Below are 18,044 nucleotides of genomic sequence, written 5' to 3' on the forward strand. Positions count from 1 at the left end.
CAGAGACCAAAAACAAAAAACTAAACGGATAAAAATGAAGAGTGGGATGTGTAAAATACCTCGGTGAAGCGGCGTTCGATTCCGACGGTCAGATTTTCCGCAGCAACCACGGGAAGTTTCTTGTCAAAAGCTCCTTTTTCAACCTCAACAGTGAAACGGTAAAAATGACATGGTAAAAGGTCTTTTTATAGGTTTTTTGGATGAATTAGTTCATTTTTTACCATGAAAAGATGTTTTCAAATGTATTTTTGCCTATTTTAAACAGGTATGAGTAATGTGTCGCTTTTGTGCAGGACGAAGGGATTTCAAGGGAAATTGTAATTTTTCACAAACAAAATTTCAGAGTCATCTTTTAAGCCCTTTTCTGACTCCTAAAACATGAAAAGATCGCCGAGTGTTTCTTTTTCACTCGTTAAAACGGAATTAAAAGACGGTCCCCTTTTAGCTCTTTTCTGACCGTAAAATCAGGAAAAGATTGCCGGGTTTTTGTCGTTTCAAACTCGATAAGGAAATAAAACGACGTGTCTTTGATCGCTTTTTACTTTTCAGGTCAACGATACTATTATGAAAGTACTCCTTGGTCGCAAGATCAAGCGGTTCCCCCAGGTATTATTTTATACTTTTTCGGGCTTGAGGGACACAAATATACGAAAAAGTTCAACGTGGAGTTTCCTTAAGTTTTTCAGACTCTCTAAAATTGAAAAACGCCGAGTTTCTCCTATACTGGGCTCGTTAAACTTTTACAGTAAAGGACCTGTTCAATTACAAACAGGAACGAACCACTCCTTCCTAGGGTTCGCATTTAAACTAGGTTGGACTCGTCCGAAGGATGAGCTTATAATCAAGCATATGTTATCCTCCTCAAGCTTGTTAAAAATAAAGAGGTACTTGCCAGAAATGGTGGGGGAAAAAAGAGAAGAATGAACCTATTTGTCACCTTTTGCCTCAGAAGAAACTTTATTACCGCTCTTGAACACGACACTTTTCATTCACCTGGGTTGGGAAATCTTTTACCTCACAGTTGACTAAATCACTTTGAAAATCTTTAACCGGGTTCAGGGATCAACTTTGAGTTATTCGTCACCAAACCATCTGTTGTGTCGTTATGTGTTCAAGAGGTCTGCAAGCAAAACTTTCATCTGCAAAATACTTGTCATCCATTGACCATCCCTGAGTCAGTCCTTACAGCAACATTTCTTCAACTTGAACAATGATTTCGTGTTGCAGGCTTGCCTGCAACGGGTCGCTTTCTATCGACATCGACACATTATCTAGAAAGATGACTTAGGAATCGACAGTACCTTGAAGTCTGCATGCATCAATGGCAGGTTTCTCGCCTTTGACGTCAGTTTACATCATTGACTTTCGATCAGAGGATTCCGTGAAGTGTTCGACATCAAAACATCTATTCACATTTCACGGGTTGTGCTTGGTACTTTGAGAACCATTGACATTACTGGTGGTTTCTCTCACGCTTGTTAACAGTTTACATCATTGACTGGTAATCAAGTGGTTTCTACCATGTTCGACATCGAATCATTTAATCACATGGCTAGAATCGTACCAATTCGGGAAGTAGAAGTGAAGACCCTGGATCTAGTTTCTACCATCCAGGCTGCGAGGAGTTTTGTATTCATTATCTATGTAGACTAATCATAAACAGATGGCTGCGTCCATACTGTGTCTACAAAAGTCTATAAAAATGATGTACTGCAAGATCATTCCTATATCAGAATAGTTAGTCCATTAGTTAAAGTTTTGAATCTGAGTATGGGAATGCCTACCTCAGTGATGATATAATCTTATCCATGTATTTTGTGTTGAAAATTGCAGGTTCCAACCAGGCCATCCACAAGGCAATCCTTGAAATGATAAAGCGCTTCACCCTTCCTAGAATTACAAAACCCTATTCTATTCCAGGCTTCGCACTTTAGGGGGCAATCTGTTACACTAAAAAATGTCACCTTGACTACTTACAGTTAGTATGGCTCCAATCAACAAGTCATGCTACCCTCTTAGGCAAGTCTCATGCCTCTGTTATCCATCTCAAACTCAAAGAAGAGAGAAAGTCTTGTAAAAATCATGTTTATCTCTGGGGTCGCAGGTTCTCTCTAGCCTTACCTGCGGGGACGCTGACCATGTTCACAAAATATGCGTCCATGGACGCTCTGTATGTTAAGGGACAGGTGCGTCCCTCTGTAAAAGGCAAAATGCGCGAGTTTTATCTTGAAAAAGTTACTTGTGGTTACTTCTAGAACATTCTAGAGGTCGGTTTGATGAAATGGATGCGCCTCCAGTTGGTTCATGTATCTCTATTAAGGGGGAACCTATCCCATCAATAAGGGAGCTATCCCACCCATAGAGGGGGATGATCCCATTGATAGTGGACCTGAATAACCTCTTTACAGCACTATAAATGAAGGCATTGAGCCAGAAGGAGAGGAGGTTGGAGCTATACATTTTCTTTGGGTAAATGCTGCAGGATTTAGGTCTTCCATTAGAGCCTTTGTGAGGAGAGATTGTCTTCACTTGATTCTACTTGGGAGAGGGTGAGCTTTGTCAAAGTAGAGGAAAACCCTTGATGGACCCTGGGAGGAACTTGCACAACACCAAGGCCAGGTTGTAAGAGTTTCTTTGTTTCGTTATTAATACAAACTGGTTTATTTTTCTCAATAGCTTGTGTTAATGAGTTATTTCATGTGTTCCTTGGTCTGCATGTTGAATATATGTTTTATTATATGAAATGCAAGTGCTTGGTAATTGTTTGATTGTTTGTGGTTGCAGGAATTGACTTGAAGGAGGAGCTCATCCGGATCGTCAAGAACGGACTTCAACAACAGCGTTTTGGAATAAGGTAAGCCTAAACACTTGTAGTTTTCATGTTGTAAAAGGTGTATTTAGAGAAAGATCATTCCATTTTGTCTTGTTTGTCATTAGAATGTCTTAGACTTCTAGGAAGGTCAGTCGTGTCCGCACCCTTGACAGATTCCGTGTGACAGTTTCCTTGGAAATTAGCCCCCTATTAATTAGGGAAATTCCTCAGAGGAATTGCTTAATCCATCATAGGCCTTCCTCTGATTGCATGCACCACATGTAGAATTCAGATGATTATACAACTGATAATACACCGTCCCTGAACGCCAATATCAATTAGGTAACTCTCAAATATGACATGCATGAGTTATTTATGAGTGAATCATCAGTTAACTGGTTGATCACTACAAGAAACACCACACTACTAGACCTCCCACTAGTTCCTCCAACAATTGGAACTAGTTTAATTGACTTTAACTCAATTAGACTGAGTTAATTAATTACAACTCAAAATAAACTCAACCAGGGATCCTATAATGTAGGAGACACTCTACATGACTCAAGTTAGACCCTCGATTCAAATTAAATGAGCCAACTAAGTCAAGTTAACTTAGTTAACTAATACAAGTGTCATGATATGTGGAATTACAATTTTATTCCTAATTTAATTCAAGGACAAAATTAAATTAGGATTTTCTTGTTGCATTTTCAACACTCCCTCTCAACAAGAAAGGGATTATCTGTTACCCCGATCCCGTCTCTATGAAATTCAAATTTGCATCTTGACAATGCCTTTGTCAAAATATCTGCATCATGTTCTTTTTCAGGAACGTACTCTAGCAACATGATTCTCCTCTACACATAATATTGTAGATGGTGTTACCAGATGTCGATATACTTGGACCAATCATGAATAATTGGATTCTTAGAGAGTTTGATGCAACTCTGATTGTCACATTAAGTCACTGTAGGATCCATCTGCTGACAAAATAGCCCAACAAGGATCTTCCTCATCTAGATAGCCTCACAAGCTGCTTGACTAGTAGCCATGTACTCTGCTTCTGACGAACTGAGTGCAACTGATCTCTACTTCCTGTTGTACCAAGAAACTTCTGTTGACCCAATATTGAAGATTCCCCCTGATGTGCTATTGATGTCGGATGGACTCCTACTCAATATACATCTATGAAACCTTGAAGCTCCACTCCTTCTATTTGTTTGTACTAAAGACCAAACTGAGTGGTGCCTCTGAGGTATCTCAACACATGTTTAGCTGCCTTCTAATAAAGTTTGGAAGGCTTAACCATTACTTGATTAAGTTGGTAACTTCAAAACATATGTTTGGTCACGTGTTCACCAAACACATAAGTGAACCCACAACCTGCATGTAAATAGTAGCCTCCACTACTTCACCTGAAGTAGCATCTTCCTTCCTCCAGTTCCCTGCTAGAAGAGTCTCCATGGGTTTGCTGCTCTCTCTGTGGAACTTCTTCAGTATCTCATTGACATACTTGCCCTGAGACACAAGAAATTCCTCATCTCCTTGCCATACTTCCATACCAAGGAAATAATGCATAAGCCCCCGGTCCTTCATCTCGAATTTTCTTGCAAGATCTGAATCTTCACAAGATTTTACTAGCTTCTCATCACCTGTTAGAATTAAATCATCGACATATAATACTATAATCAATAATTCACCTTCAACCACAATACGGTAAAGATTTACATCTGCTTCACTTTTGGTGAATCCCAACTTGGTGAAATAGCTGCCAATCCTGGTGTACCAATCACAAGGTGCTTGTTTCAATCCATACAATGCTCGCTTGAGTTTGCACACATATGACTCTCTGTTGAAGGTCTCAAATCCTTCCGGATGCTTAATGTACACCTCTTCCTCAATCAAACCTTTGGGGAATGTTGTCTTCATATCCATTTGATGTATCTTCCATCCCATCTGTGCTGAAAGTGATAGAATAGATATGATTTAAGAGTACCTTGCTACTGGAGCAAAGGTTCCCTCGTAATCAATTCCCTCCACATGAAAGAACGCTCTGTAGGTTTGAACCCCGTACAGAAATTACCTACATATGAATTCTAAAAGCAGAAAAAAAAACAATAGCGAGAGCATAAAACATAAAATAGATATACACAAAGATTTTCCCTTGGATCCCAAAACTGGGACTGCCATATTTATTTTTCATTATATTCCTTTCAATGTTACACATATATATACATGTCGAAGCATCGATAAATCCCAATCCATTAACCCTGGATTAAAACATAACCATAGTTCCCTTGGCCGAATCTACAAAATGCCATGGACAGAAAACCATCATACCCAAAACCATGTGCGAAATCCATGCACAAAACCATAGGTAGGTCTAGCCACCTAATATAGGGTCCAAAAAAAATTTCCCGACCCCGTCATGGAAAGAATATAACACACATCCAACACCCTTTGGCACAAATCTAGCCTTGTGTTTCTCCACACTCCCATCTTCTTCTTGCTTTGCCTTGTAAAGCCATCTGGAACTCACCACTAACTTGTCTGTTGGTCTTGGGACCACTTCCCAAACATTGTTTCTGATAATGGAGTCATACTCCTCAACCATGGCATCAACCCATACTGGTTACTGCACTGCTTCCTCGAATGACAATGGATCAATCTCTACACTCTCGCTCATCAAATCCATGTAGCTAGTGTACCAATCTGGTGACATCCCCTGTTTGTGCTATGATGTGGGTGCTCCCACATTCTCTGTAGCATCATGCATCAATCTGTAAACCTCTCTAGTGCATTTCCTTCCATCTTTGGAAGTCTCTGCATGATTGGGTGCTTCCTGTTAAAATTGGCAACTAGGGCGAAACTTCATGCGGGTCATCTTATTCATGGCTGATAATATGTTCATTAGATTCCTCTTGTCAAGAGGTGTAGGATTGATCTAAATATCATCCGATTCCGATAAGTATTCATGGAGATATGAATTTATTTTGATTATGGAATTATTATCAAGCCGGCCTACAACTCATGTAGGCTCAGAAGCCTAATAGTCGTATCTATTCAAGCATCAACAGTTGTGTATAAATACATGAGGAATTTTCCTCATTTTTAATCACTCATCTCATCACATCTCTATCTCTCTACTGCGCAGAAAAGAGTCTCTTCTCTACTGCGCAGAAAAGGGTCTCTCTCTCACACATGTGAAGTTAGAAGCTGATGAAACTGAAGTTACAACTACAGATCCAAACTTTGACCAGCGTGGACCATCAAACCTCCTCTTTTGATATACATTGTAGGTTCATCTAAACCTCCTCTGAAGGCTGCAACTTTTGGTGGTGGAATCAAGTCGATTCGACAGATGGTTTGTGAGATATCGACTGCCCTAGTTTGAAGGAAGCTGTTGCAACTAAAGCTGCAACTGCAAAAGTGAAGTTTGACCTATGTGGACTAGAATTTCTCATCATATGAACTCCATAGTAGGTTCATATGAACCTCCTCTGAAGGCTGCAACTTTTAGTGGTGGAATCAAGTCAATCCGACGGACAATTTGTGAGATATCGACTGCCCTAGTTTGAAGGAAGTTGCTGAAACTGACGCTGCAACTGCAGAAGTGAAGTTTGACTTGCATGGACCAGAAGATCTCCTCATCTGAACTATGTTGTAGGTTCATCTGAACCTCCTCTGAAGGCTGCAATTTTTGGTGGTGGAATCAAGCCGATCCGACGGTTGGTTTGTGAGATATCAACTGCCCTAGTTTTGATGATGAAGCCGCTAATGCTGATGCCGCTAATCTAGGGTTTGCTACTGCTGATATAAATCAGATTTATTGTACTATTTCTCTCTGCTGAATTATTGAAGATAAAAGAAGATTTGATCAAAGGGTTTCCCCACACATTGTGGGGTTTGTCCCTGGCTGGCTGCCACATCTTGTGTCTCTTGTCTTGGCATGTTTTTTGCCGATCGTTTAATGTTCTATCTGCACTTTACTTTATGTACATGTGATTGCTAATTTGTGGAATATAATAAGTAAAAAGAAGTAAACTGTTATAAGCATAGAACATACCATAACTTAACATGGTATCAGAGCTGAGGTGAAGACAAAGCCCGAGCAAGAGCAAGAGCAATCACCGAAGAGAAGATTGGCAAGGCTATCCTAAAAGAACTATGGGGTCCTCAACACTCTTTCTTGCCGAAGACAAGCTCCGTCAGAAAGCTGACTATCACGGATGGAAGATGTCTATCGATCTAACCATAGAAGATCAAGGAGTGCTGGACCATGTAAGAGGGAATATTGTTGAGCCTCCATCAAATGCATCCGCTGCTCCCTGGAACAAATGAAAAAATGGAGAAGTCAAAACAAAGAAGATCATCCGGGACTCTATCGACAAGCATTTGGTGGCCTACATCTCTGAACTGGACACCTCCAAGGAAATCTACGATAGACTGGTGAGTTTATTTAAAGTCAATGATGCAAATCAAGTTTTGTTTCTTAGAAATAAGCTGAGGAAAATCAAGAAGGGTAAAGATGAGAGTATGCAAGCATACTTCTTAAGAATCACCGAGATCAAGAATGATATCCTATCTATTGGGGAGACTATTACTGACAGAGAAATGGCACTCACGACTCTTGGAGGATTACCATATGAATGGTACGTGTTCATGACTACTCTTCTGAACAATAATATAATTCCTAGTTCCAAGGAATTAATGGCTAGATGCATTCAAGAAGAAACAAGGGTAGAAGAGTAAGAAATGCCCATGCCTAAAGGTCCTCCTGCTGCCTTTTCTTCTCATGCTAAGAAAGGAAATAATTTTGGGACTAAATCAAAAGGAAAGGCTGGACCTAAGGGTGGAAGAAAAGGACGATGTTACATCTACGATAAAGCAGGTCACTATGCAAAGGAGTGCCCTGATAGAAAGGACTCACGCTGGGACGATGATCAAAATCCCTCTGATGGCAATCAAAGGAATAACAAATTCAATAGCAAAGGTAAGAGGACTGCTGGGAATCAAGGAAGAGGACAACCATTCAAGAAGGCTAGAAATTCCAGGATGTATTAAATGCACCTGACCTAAAAAAGAACCTGGTGTCCATCTCGACAATGGAAGACACAGGATACAAGGTAACATTCAGTGATAACAAGGTACGTATGTGGAAAAATAATGTTAAAGATGCCTTTACTCTTGGGTTTCGTGTTGATTCATTATATCAGGTCAATGGAACTCCGCTAGGTGTCATGTCTTATGACACATCTCTTCAGTCCGAATTTTGGCATTGGAGGTTTGCCCCCCTTCATTATAAAGCTCTACTCGGTGTAAGACAAATGATGACAGGGATGCCCGAATTATGAGTAGAGAAAGAAGGTGTATGTCCAGGATGTGCCAAAGGAAAGCTCAAAAGGGGACCATTCCCCTCAAGCCAAAGCAAGACCTTCGATATATTACAGTTGGTTCACTCAGGCATATCTGAGGCTGGCATTAAGAGGGAGACTACTACACCACATACTCCTGAGCAGAATGGTGTGGTGGAAAGGAAGAAACATGCAATTGTGGAAGCTGTCTCTATGGGTAGATGATGTAACAATGCCTGATGTGGAGGAACCCATGGATCCTATTTATCTACTTGAGCCTTCCTCTTCTAGGAAGAGGCCTTCATGGCTTAGGGGGATACTTGATGATGCTAAAGGACATGCTGCACCCTGAGGAACCTTCCGTGAAAGTAAGAAACTTAACAGGTATCAGGGATACCTGACCATCATGAGCACGATCATACAAAATGAACCTTCATCATTCTTAGATGTCGTCAAGCATAAAGTATGGAAGGATGCTATGACAAAAGAATATGAGTCTATTATGGAGAATGATGTCTAGGAAGTAGTTCCCAGACCCCAAAACAAGACAATTGTTACTTCAAAATGGCTTTACAAGATAAAGCTGCAGCAGATGGAAGTACGAAATAGTATAAGGCTCATTTTGTTGCTCGTGGTTTCTCCCAGAAGGAAGTTGTTATCACTCAGGTTGTTCCCCAAACACTGTGAGAAAAGGGAATATGACCGAGGTAACCACTAACCAATCTTTTAGATGCAGATTCTAGCCAATCTGCAGCCAGAGAGGGCTCTCTCTTTATGATTTAGCTTTATTTTGCTATATGTTAGGCTAGTTATGAAGTGCAGGTAGTTGTTTGATTTTTGGATGGTGACATTCAATAGAACAGGGCTGCAAAGTAAGAGAAGTTCAGACCATTGGGTTAATGGAGTCAATGAAAATAAATTTCTGGGTATGGTTTCTTTGACAAAAGGAGGGACTACAGAGTAAGATAATTAACCATGGAACAATTTTTAAGCTGGAATCAAGTGAAATGGAGTCAGGAGATGAAAGGCAATCAAGAATCTTTCATCATGCTAACAGAGGGAAAGTGGGCAAATATTACCAAGGAGTAGCTAAGAACCATTAATTATATTCAGGGTGCAAGAACCAGGGAGACAGGAGCAGTCAAGAATTCCTGCCTATGCTAGTCCTGAAGAAAACACAAAAATGACAGGAATTGAACACAGAGTACAGTTAAGTAAATTCTGGGCTATTCTTTCTTCCTGCAATTTAGAACATGATATATAGAAGATATATAAGACACAGAAATAGTAAAACAAGAGTTAAAAAGACTTATTGATCCTTGAAATAATCCAAGAATTCTGCAACATGGGCTTCTGCCATCAATTCCATAACCAGAGAGTTCATCAGCAAAGCATTCCAGCAATCTTTATTCAGAAGAGTTCTCAAATTTACAGCATAGTTCCAGAATGATATTCACCAACCCCTAATACTTAGATTGGGGAGGTATTTGTACAAAATTTTACAAAATATCTCAAAGGAGATAATATCTTGTCATAACTTCTTTCACCTACTCTACAGAAGGAGTAAATGCTCTTGGGAACAGAGAGAAATGAATGCAGAAATAAGAAATGTTGTGCTGGCCGTTTTCTTGGTGAGATTCATTGATTGTTTGCCCAGTAAGTCGGCCGATGGATATTAGTGAAATTCTGCGCTGCTGGCGTTGCTTTCCTGGGTGTTTTTTTCTGCGCTTCAATTAACTGCTGTCCAACGCGATGTTTTATCTGCTCTTTCCTTCACTTTATAACATCTGTAGCGTTCTGGGAATATGAACAAAACTTTCATATCTGCCTACAAAATCTCCAGCATACTCTGCCACCATTCATTATCTGGTAATTGGTGCCTGCGCATTTTAATTAGAGTTTCATCTGCATCTGTGTACCTGAAAAAAGTGGGCTGGACTGTGAAAAGATGCCTCACTTCATGTTCAATAAAAAACAAAGTCTCCAAATTGTCATATAGGCTCTGTCCAGATGGGAGTGCCTTCTCTCCTGTAGAACTTGATGATGCTGTGGCCTGAGTATCCACACATGTATTTAATCTGTGTACATAGGCTGCATGTGACATTAGTCTGTAGTCATCAGTTAACAAACTGGGCAGACCCTTTTCCTCCAAAACTCTAAATTTCTGTGTGAAAGCATTTATCTCCATTTGCATTTCCTGGCACTTCCTTTCTAGATTTTGTATGAAATTCCTCATGGTCAGGACCCTTTTAATTATTAAAATAGTGCTTGTCCTGTCCCTGATATCCAATTTTGCCAGATCTTCTTTGGTGTGGGTGTTCATGAAATATATTAGCCTATTGGCCTGTTCGGGCATGTTTCCTAATGCATCCTTGGCCTTTTGCATTTCTTCTTGAGCTGCTGCTACCAAATCAATCTGCTCATGAATTATCTGTATTGATTTCCACATATCAGTGATGGATTGGCTAATGTTAGCCCACAAAATGCTCCTGATTTCTGCCAGGGGTTTGTCCAATAAGAGGTCCTTTTCCAATGCCTTTATTTTGTTTTCCAATGCTTTCACCTCCCTTGTTTTTTTTGCTACAGTCATCTTGGATTTATCATAACTTACTTCCAATTTTGCCAATTGCTCTTTGGCACCTTTTAACTCTGACACCTGGAGTTTTAGATCCTCCATGGCCTTTATCAGTTCTTCAGTAGTCATGGTAGTGCTGTTGCCTGCTGCTGTTGTTGTTGAAGTGCTTGGTGCTGTTAATGCCGGGACAGTAGGAGGGACTGCTGTTGTGATTGTAGAAGGAGCAGTTGTAACTATTGGAGCTGTTTGTGATGGTTGAGAGGAAAACTCTCCCTGTTGTCCTTGTAGTGCTTCCTCCAATGCCTTCTCTGTTTATGCCAATCTCTCATTCATTTTGATCAGCATTTTCATTGCATCTTCCTGTGATTTTTGTTCAACAATCTATGTAGTTTTTGGATGCATGGTAATGGGCAGCGTAAGCTGCTTCTTCAGAGCTGCAATATCTTCCTCCTTCTTTATTATGAATGCTTGGATGCCTTTGGGATCCTTGGGATCATGTCCCAGCTCTATGATAATTTCTTCTAAGGATTTAATTCTGTTATCCTTAGCCAAAGATGAAGCCTTTTCCAATTCCAATTGGGCATAAGTATTATTTAAAGAATTCTGCAATTTATGGGCCAGCAATGCTTTGTTTGCCAATGTGGAGTATACCATTTCTCAGGTTTGCTTATGTAATTCAATTTGGTCCATTGACTGGATATTGTTGGCCAATACTTCTAGATTGGTCCTGATGTAAACAACTGTCTGTGGCTGCAGCATTTTGGGCTTGAAGTGACTTAGGATCATCTTCCCTTCTTGGATGTCATATGCTGACATTAACCTTTGTTGATTTGTGGGGGCCATCCTTAGCAAGTGATTATAGAGTTGAATTCTTATTGGCTCATTCTTTGCCTTTATTTCAATGAATGTTCTCTTAATGTCTGAGCCTTGCTTACTTTGTTGCCTGGCAGAGGAGAATTCCACACTATGTTCTCTTCCAATCTCCTGTCTATGTGAACTGGCTGATGTTTTTGTGACTGGAGATGTATCATGGCTGACCACTCTTTCTTCCCTTGGACTGTCTGTGATCTCCTGAATGAATTCCTCCTTTGATAGGGGGTTCAATCTCTGCCTTTTCTCCCCTGGTTGCTCTTCAGCACCGCTGATCGGTGTGTCTTCTTGCCTGTCCTTTTTCTTGCCTCTCTCCTCATTTAGAGGAGTTTGTAGTATAGGGATTTCTAGGGCCTTTGTTTGTGCTGGGGGGGGCCTGCCCTTGGCCTTGTTCCTTTGATGTAGCTGGTTGGTCTGTCATTGTCTCCTGTTCTGCACCTATTACCTCTTTGCCCTTTGCTGACCCTGTGCTAGCTTTTTGTGTGGGCTGCTGAGAAGTCCCCACAAAAGATGTATCACCTCCTATGTGCTGGGGCATTTTGAAGGAAACCTGTCCAAAAGAGTCCAGGTCAAGAACTTTTTCAAGATCTTTCATGGCTTTTTCCAATTTTTCTTCTTCAGTAATTTCTTCAACTAATGTGCCTACTACCCATTCTTGTTGGTTGGCATATTGTTGAATTTCAGGGATTTTGTGGTGAACATATGCTGTAAGCTTGTTTTTCACCTTCCTATAACTTATGAAATGTTCAGGGTCATATGGTGCCCAATAAAAGCTTTGTTTCAGCAAAAGTTGATCCCTTAAAATCTTATCCGCCTTCTCCTAGGCTTCCCTTTTGTTGAAGATAAAAGGGCCCATTTGATTTCTTATCTTGAGCTGTGCCTTTTTCCTAGCACCATAGAAATGAGTCAAATCTGAACTAATAAATTGCCTGAAGTATTCCAGGGCAAACAGTCTCATAGGCACATATTTTGGCAGCTTGTAGGGGGATAATTCACAACCATAAATCCTGATCACTGTGTGATTTTGGTAAAAATACCAGTCACCAATACTGTAGTCTTTTGAGAGATGCAAAATTTTCTGCATTTCAGCAGAGAGTCTGGCAGGAGGAGTTATCAATAATAAAGAAGTAGTTGGATATATGAACAGGTCAATGAACTCACAATATTTATAAGGAGAGTTATGAACTTCATGGAATACTGAGGTCCAGAAAATTACAGACCTCCTTTCTCCTTTGAGGTCCAACTTTCTAAGAGGAATTTGGAAACTATCAGGTTGATTGTACAACAGCAAATGATATATGTAGGATGTGTATTTGAACACTCTTTCTCTGTCCAGGCTCATGAATTGCTCATGGATTTTATTGGCTATGAAGGTGGCATAATCATATTGGACAGCAGGGGGTTGTCCTGGAGTGAATATGGACATCAACACTAAGACAATTTCATCAATATACTCACTGGTTTTGAAGCCCAAGATATAGGAAATCATATCAGTAATGAATATACTAGCTTCATTGAACCAGACCTGATTAAAAGGAGGTGGCTGCCTGGGCTGGCTTTCTGGTCTCATGAATAATTGAGCTATTCTGGTTATCTCTGAACTGGGCAGTTTGGCACCTTGGTCAAGCAAGAATTCCATAGTGAGAGGAGCCAGAGGCTGAGTTGGCTTAAAGTGCAACATCTCATTTATGGATTGAGGAGTAATATAGAAGAGGACAGTCCCAGATGGAGCCATAACTGCTCTTTGTGTGGGGTCATAATTTGCACAACATAAATGGATGAGATCAGGAAGCACATTTACTGAAGGGAGGTAGTAAATGGGCATGTTGGACTCCCAAATTCCAAAGACATCAGTATTGCTTCTGTAGCTATTCCTAATTTCACAAAAAGCTTGAAGGTGAGGCTTGTCACCCATCATATCCTTAATTTGGAAATCCCTGTTAGCAAGGGGCAGCCATTCCAATTCCTTATATGGTGCATTTAAGGGGGCAACATTCAGGGCCGCTGGAGCCTCCATTTTTCAAATTATTTTATGACTTTTCAACTTGGAGTTAGGGTTTTTGCAGCAATAGTATGTAAAATGACAGTTTGTGGGCTTTTCTGCGGAAATTGCAGGTCGAAACGAGCTTGAATTTAGCTTAATGGGAAATTTTGTAGAGGGAGACAGAGTTCACGGGATTTCTTTGGAAAAAATGGGTAAAATAGTGGCTTATGATGCAGAGGTTTGAAGGCAGCACCGCGTTTTAATTCGAATTTTGGTTTTCCGGGCGATTTTTACAGAGAAAGCTAGAAAAACAGGGTTTACGAGCAGGATTCAGGTAAATACCTGTTTAATGGACGCCTGGTGTGAAATGTGGGTGGCAGACCGAGCTGAGGGGCCGAGCTGCGGAGTCAATTTCCCTGGGTGGCGGTTTGTGCAGTGGAAATGCGTTTTGAACGTAAAAACCATGCAAAAATCGCACAAAAGAAACAAAGAGAAATGGACGAAAAATGACGTTTTAACGGCTTTTTAACAAAAAATTGATTTTGGCGGGTTTTTGGTGCGCTTTGGTCGGGTGACGTCAGCATGATGTCATCTTTGTCGGCTAGCGGGGGTACGGAAGGTGACCTGGTGGTGACGTGGCAGACACGGTGGGTGATACAGTACTGAGGTGGCAGCCGACATGGGTTCTGACGTGGGCAATGACGTCAGCGGTGGGGGAGCGGGGGTGGTTTATGGTTTTATCGCATTTCTTATTGGACAACGACGGTTTTGGGCGGAGCGGACGCGATAAAAATCGGTGGCGACGCGTGGATTGTGTACGGCAACAAAACCGCCGATTTCCCGGAGCCTATCGTTCGGTCATCGGGGGGCTTCCGATATCGACGTGGATCGTCCGATGGGAAAGCCCGGATCGGACGGTTGACGGATGGGTGGAGTTGGCAGAGGCGTATGGTGTGGTGGCCCACGCGATATATTTATCGTTTTGTAATGTTTTTGCGGGGTTTGCAATGTATTGAAGCTTTGGGTTTGCGGGCTGGTTATTCATTTAACCAGTGTTAAATGAAATCCATTGTTATATGCGCGCGGGGAGGGTTGTCCACAAGGTTTCGGGTAAACCTTGGACCCCAGAAACATTAACATATGGCTTTAATAAGCCTGGGGCGGGATATTTAAAGAATTACAGGGTTTTTATGTATTTTACATATAATAGGGGCGGGGAAAACTTTATATAGGAGTTATATAAATAGAGTTAGGATGTTAATATGAGAAATGTTTTCAAACAAAGCACTAAGCAAAAGGTGAAACTTAGGCTTAGGGAATAAAGGGATCCAAGTCATGAACTTTTAGAGACTTAGCATAATGGAAGAAAAAAGATTTTTACACAAGAAATGTGGCTTCCTTTGCCTAAGTAAACACAAAGTTTTACTTAGTCTTTCTCATAAAATGAAGTGAATTAGGACCATTGAGCAGATCCCAATGTCCTTGGGGGGAAATTAGTAAATGTTCTTGGAGAAATAAGAGGGGAAATTAGTCATGCTTCAGTTGTTTTGCAACGATTTTGCCCTGGCATTTGTGATAGCCATGAGATGCAGTATCTTAAAAAAGACAGAACTGATCACAAACTTGCTTCCGCAACATCCAACTGCCTACCCAGCCTAATACACCTAACATTTTTTCTTCTTTTTCCTTGGGTGCATTTGAACTAGCAAACCCTTTCTCTCTTGTTTTCTCTTAACTTCCCTCCTACCTAACTCTGCCCTTATCTCTTCCATGGGCTCAGATTCAACTGTTGAGGACCCTTGCTTCTCTACCTAACTATTGATCTGCCAAGTTTGAACTGTTTGGACAGATCTTATTCTCTAGTTCTAAAACAAGAAATTTAAACATGGGGAGGCCAAGATTGAGCTGTTGGGCCATCCATGAAGTGTGACAGAAGTTACTGATTGCATATTTTGAACTTTTTTGCAAAAAATAGGATAGTAGTGGCGTTTTGACTAGCACACTTTCCTGGTCTTTTCTTTGGGGTTCATTTTCTTTTTTTCTTGACCAATTCATTCTTTTGCCCTTCAAATTTTCTTTTAGGGCATACCCTCTTTACATTTTTTTTTAATTTTTTGATTGATTTTTTTTTTTGAAAATATGAAACCTTTGCAGCATGGAAAGGATGATCATATTTGGCATTTTAATAGTCAATCATGAAATATGACACCTATTGGTATAGGAACCTAACAGTGGCTCCACTTGGGGATGGCTTTTCCAGATGAAAATCCAAGAACAACAGGTCAGATGGCCTTATGTTCAACTCTTGCTGCAATCTGAAATTTCCCTTTGCTGTAAACAAACAAAACTGTATCTCTGTAACATATATGCCTTTCCCATAAGCTGGTTTGAACAATTACAACTCTGTCTCTGATAGTTTTTCTGAGTGTTTTCCATCTGGATTTTTAGCTCCCAAGTCTTTTTCTTCAAGTCTTCTGATAAATTCAAAATGTAATACAAAAAGATGGCACAATTCCTTGCCTTTTTCTCAAAATTTGCTGCATCTTATTCCCTATCTTATTGCTGAAATAAACTGCAGAAAATAAACACTATTATGTACAAATTACAGTGTTGTCATCTCAACAGAGTGGATCAAAATAATGCTTGAGCATCCGACCATTGACTGGCCCATTCTCTGCTTCTGTACCATCCAGGCTTCTTAAAAAGTAGGTATTGTTTCCTTGTACAACCTGAATAGCAAAAGGTCCCTTCCATAGGAAATCAAATTTTCCATGTTTCCCTTTATCTTCCCTTCTGGAATCCCATTTCAGCACTTTGTCTCCTATGAAAAAATCTTCAGCCTTTGTCCTTTTGTCAAAAATCTTCTTAAGTTTTTCTTGGAGAATCTGAGATCTTTGATACACTTCTTCTCTAGTCTGCTGTAAGTGAATTTTTTGATTAATTCTTCTTTTAATATCATTGGGTTTTGCCTGTATTTCTTGCAACAATTTTATCACAGGGATTCTCAAGGATGAAGGGAATACAACCTCCATGCCATAAACCAACTCATAGGGGCTTGTTCCAATAGATCTCTTTGTGGTCAACCTGTCTGCCCACAGTGCATTAATAAGCTTTTTGTGCCAGTTCTTCTTGTTTTCCTCCAATACTTTCTTTATAATATTGATCAAGCTTTTATTGGATGACTCAGCTAGACCATTACCTTGAGGTTAATAGGCTGTGGAGTGGCCCAAGGTAATATGGTACTTGTGGCAAAAATTGATCATTCTTTCGGATTTGAAGGCAACAGCATTGTCAGTTATTATCTTTTCTGGACAACCAAATCTAGATAGGATATTGGTTTCTAAAAATTGCATGATGACTGAGTCATTGGCTTGCCTACAAGGGATGGCTTCTATCCACTTGGTAAAATAATCTGTGGCAGTCAAAATCCACTTATGCTGGCTAGAAGAGGAAGGGTGAATTTCTCCAATGAAATCTAAACCCCATTGTTGAAATGGTCTCTCAGTGGAAATGGGTTTTAGGGGTAAAGATAAAAGCTTTCTCTCGCCTTCAAATATTTGACATTTATGGCAAGAAACTACAAATTTCTTTACATAAGCAAACAGGGAGGGCCAATAAAAACCAACTCTTAGGATCTTATCAGTAGTTGACTTCCAATACAAATGTCCACCACAGTCCCCTGCATGAAATTCTTTAAGCACTTTGTCAGTTTCATCCTTTGTTAAGCAATTCAACAAAATGCCTTCATGATTTTTCCAAAACAAAGCATTATCTAGAATACAAAACTTTGAAGCTTTCATTTTCAAGAATCTCTTTTTAGTTCTGGACAACCCTGGAGGAGCCTGCAGGTTTAACAATACATAGATTATATCAGCATACCAAGGTGATTGTAAGAAGGCTTGATTGATCTGTGGAGTCGCCATTTCCTGCTCGTTATCTAGTTCATTGATATCCAGGGCTTGAAAATTGGTTTCAGTCATCAATTTAGCTAATCCTTGTCCCTTTATCAGCTTTGTTGGTTTGATCTCAATGTCATATTCCAAAATGTTAGCTATCCATTTGCCTCTCTTGCCTTCAAGTCCCTCTTGAGTTAGGATATTCTTGACCACCACATTTGGGACATAAGCTATTACTTGAGAGTATAAGATATAAACTCTAAAATCCTTGATGGCCTTTACAAGGGCATAAGCCTGTTTTTCCATGATTTGATATTTTAAAGGTGCATCTCTAAGTGCTTTGCTAAAGAAAGCAATGGGTTTCTCACATCCTTGATCATCCTTTTGCAATAGGACATCAACAATAGTATGCTCAGATGGAAAGGAAAATATAACGAAGTCTCTATCAAACTTTGGGCTTGTGAGGACCGGTGTTTTGGTTAAGGCTATTTTGATTTCCTCGAAGGCTTGTTTAGCTTATATTGTCCACTTTACTTTGGAATATTTCTTCAGC

This window comes from Pinus tabuliformis, chromosome 8 (genome assembly GCF_031772625.1).
Source record: "Pinus tabuliformis cultivar Carrire ecotype Pingquan chromosome 8, CPIR1, whole genome shotgun sequence".
Taxonomy (NCBI): Eukaryota; Viridiplantae; Streptophyta; class Pinopsida; order Pinales; family Pinaceae; genus Pinus; species Pinus tabuliformis.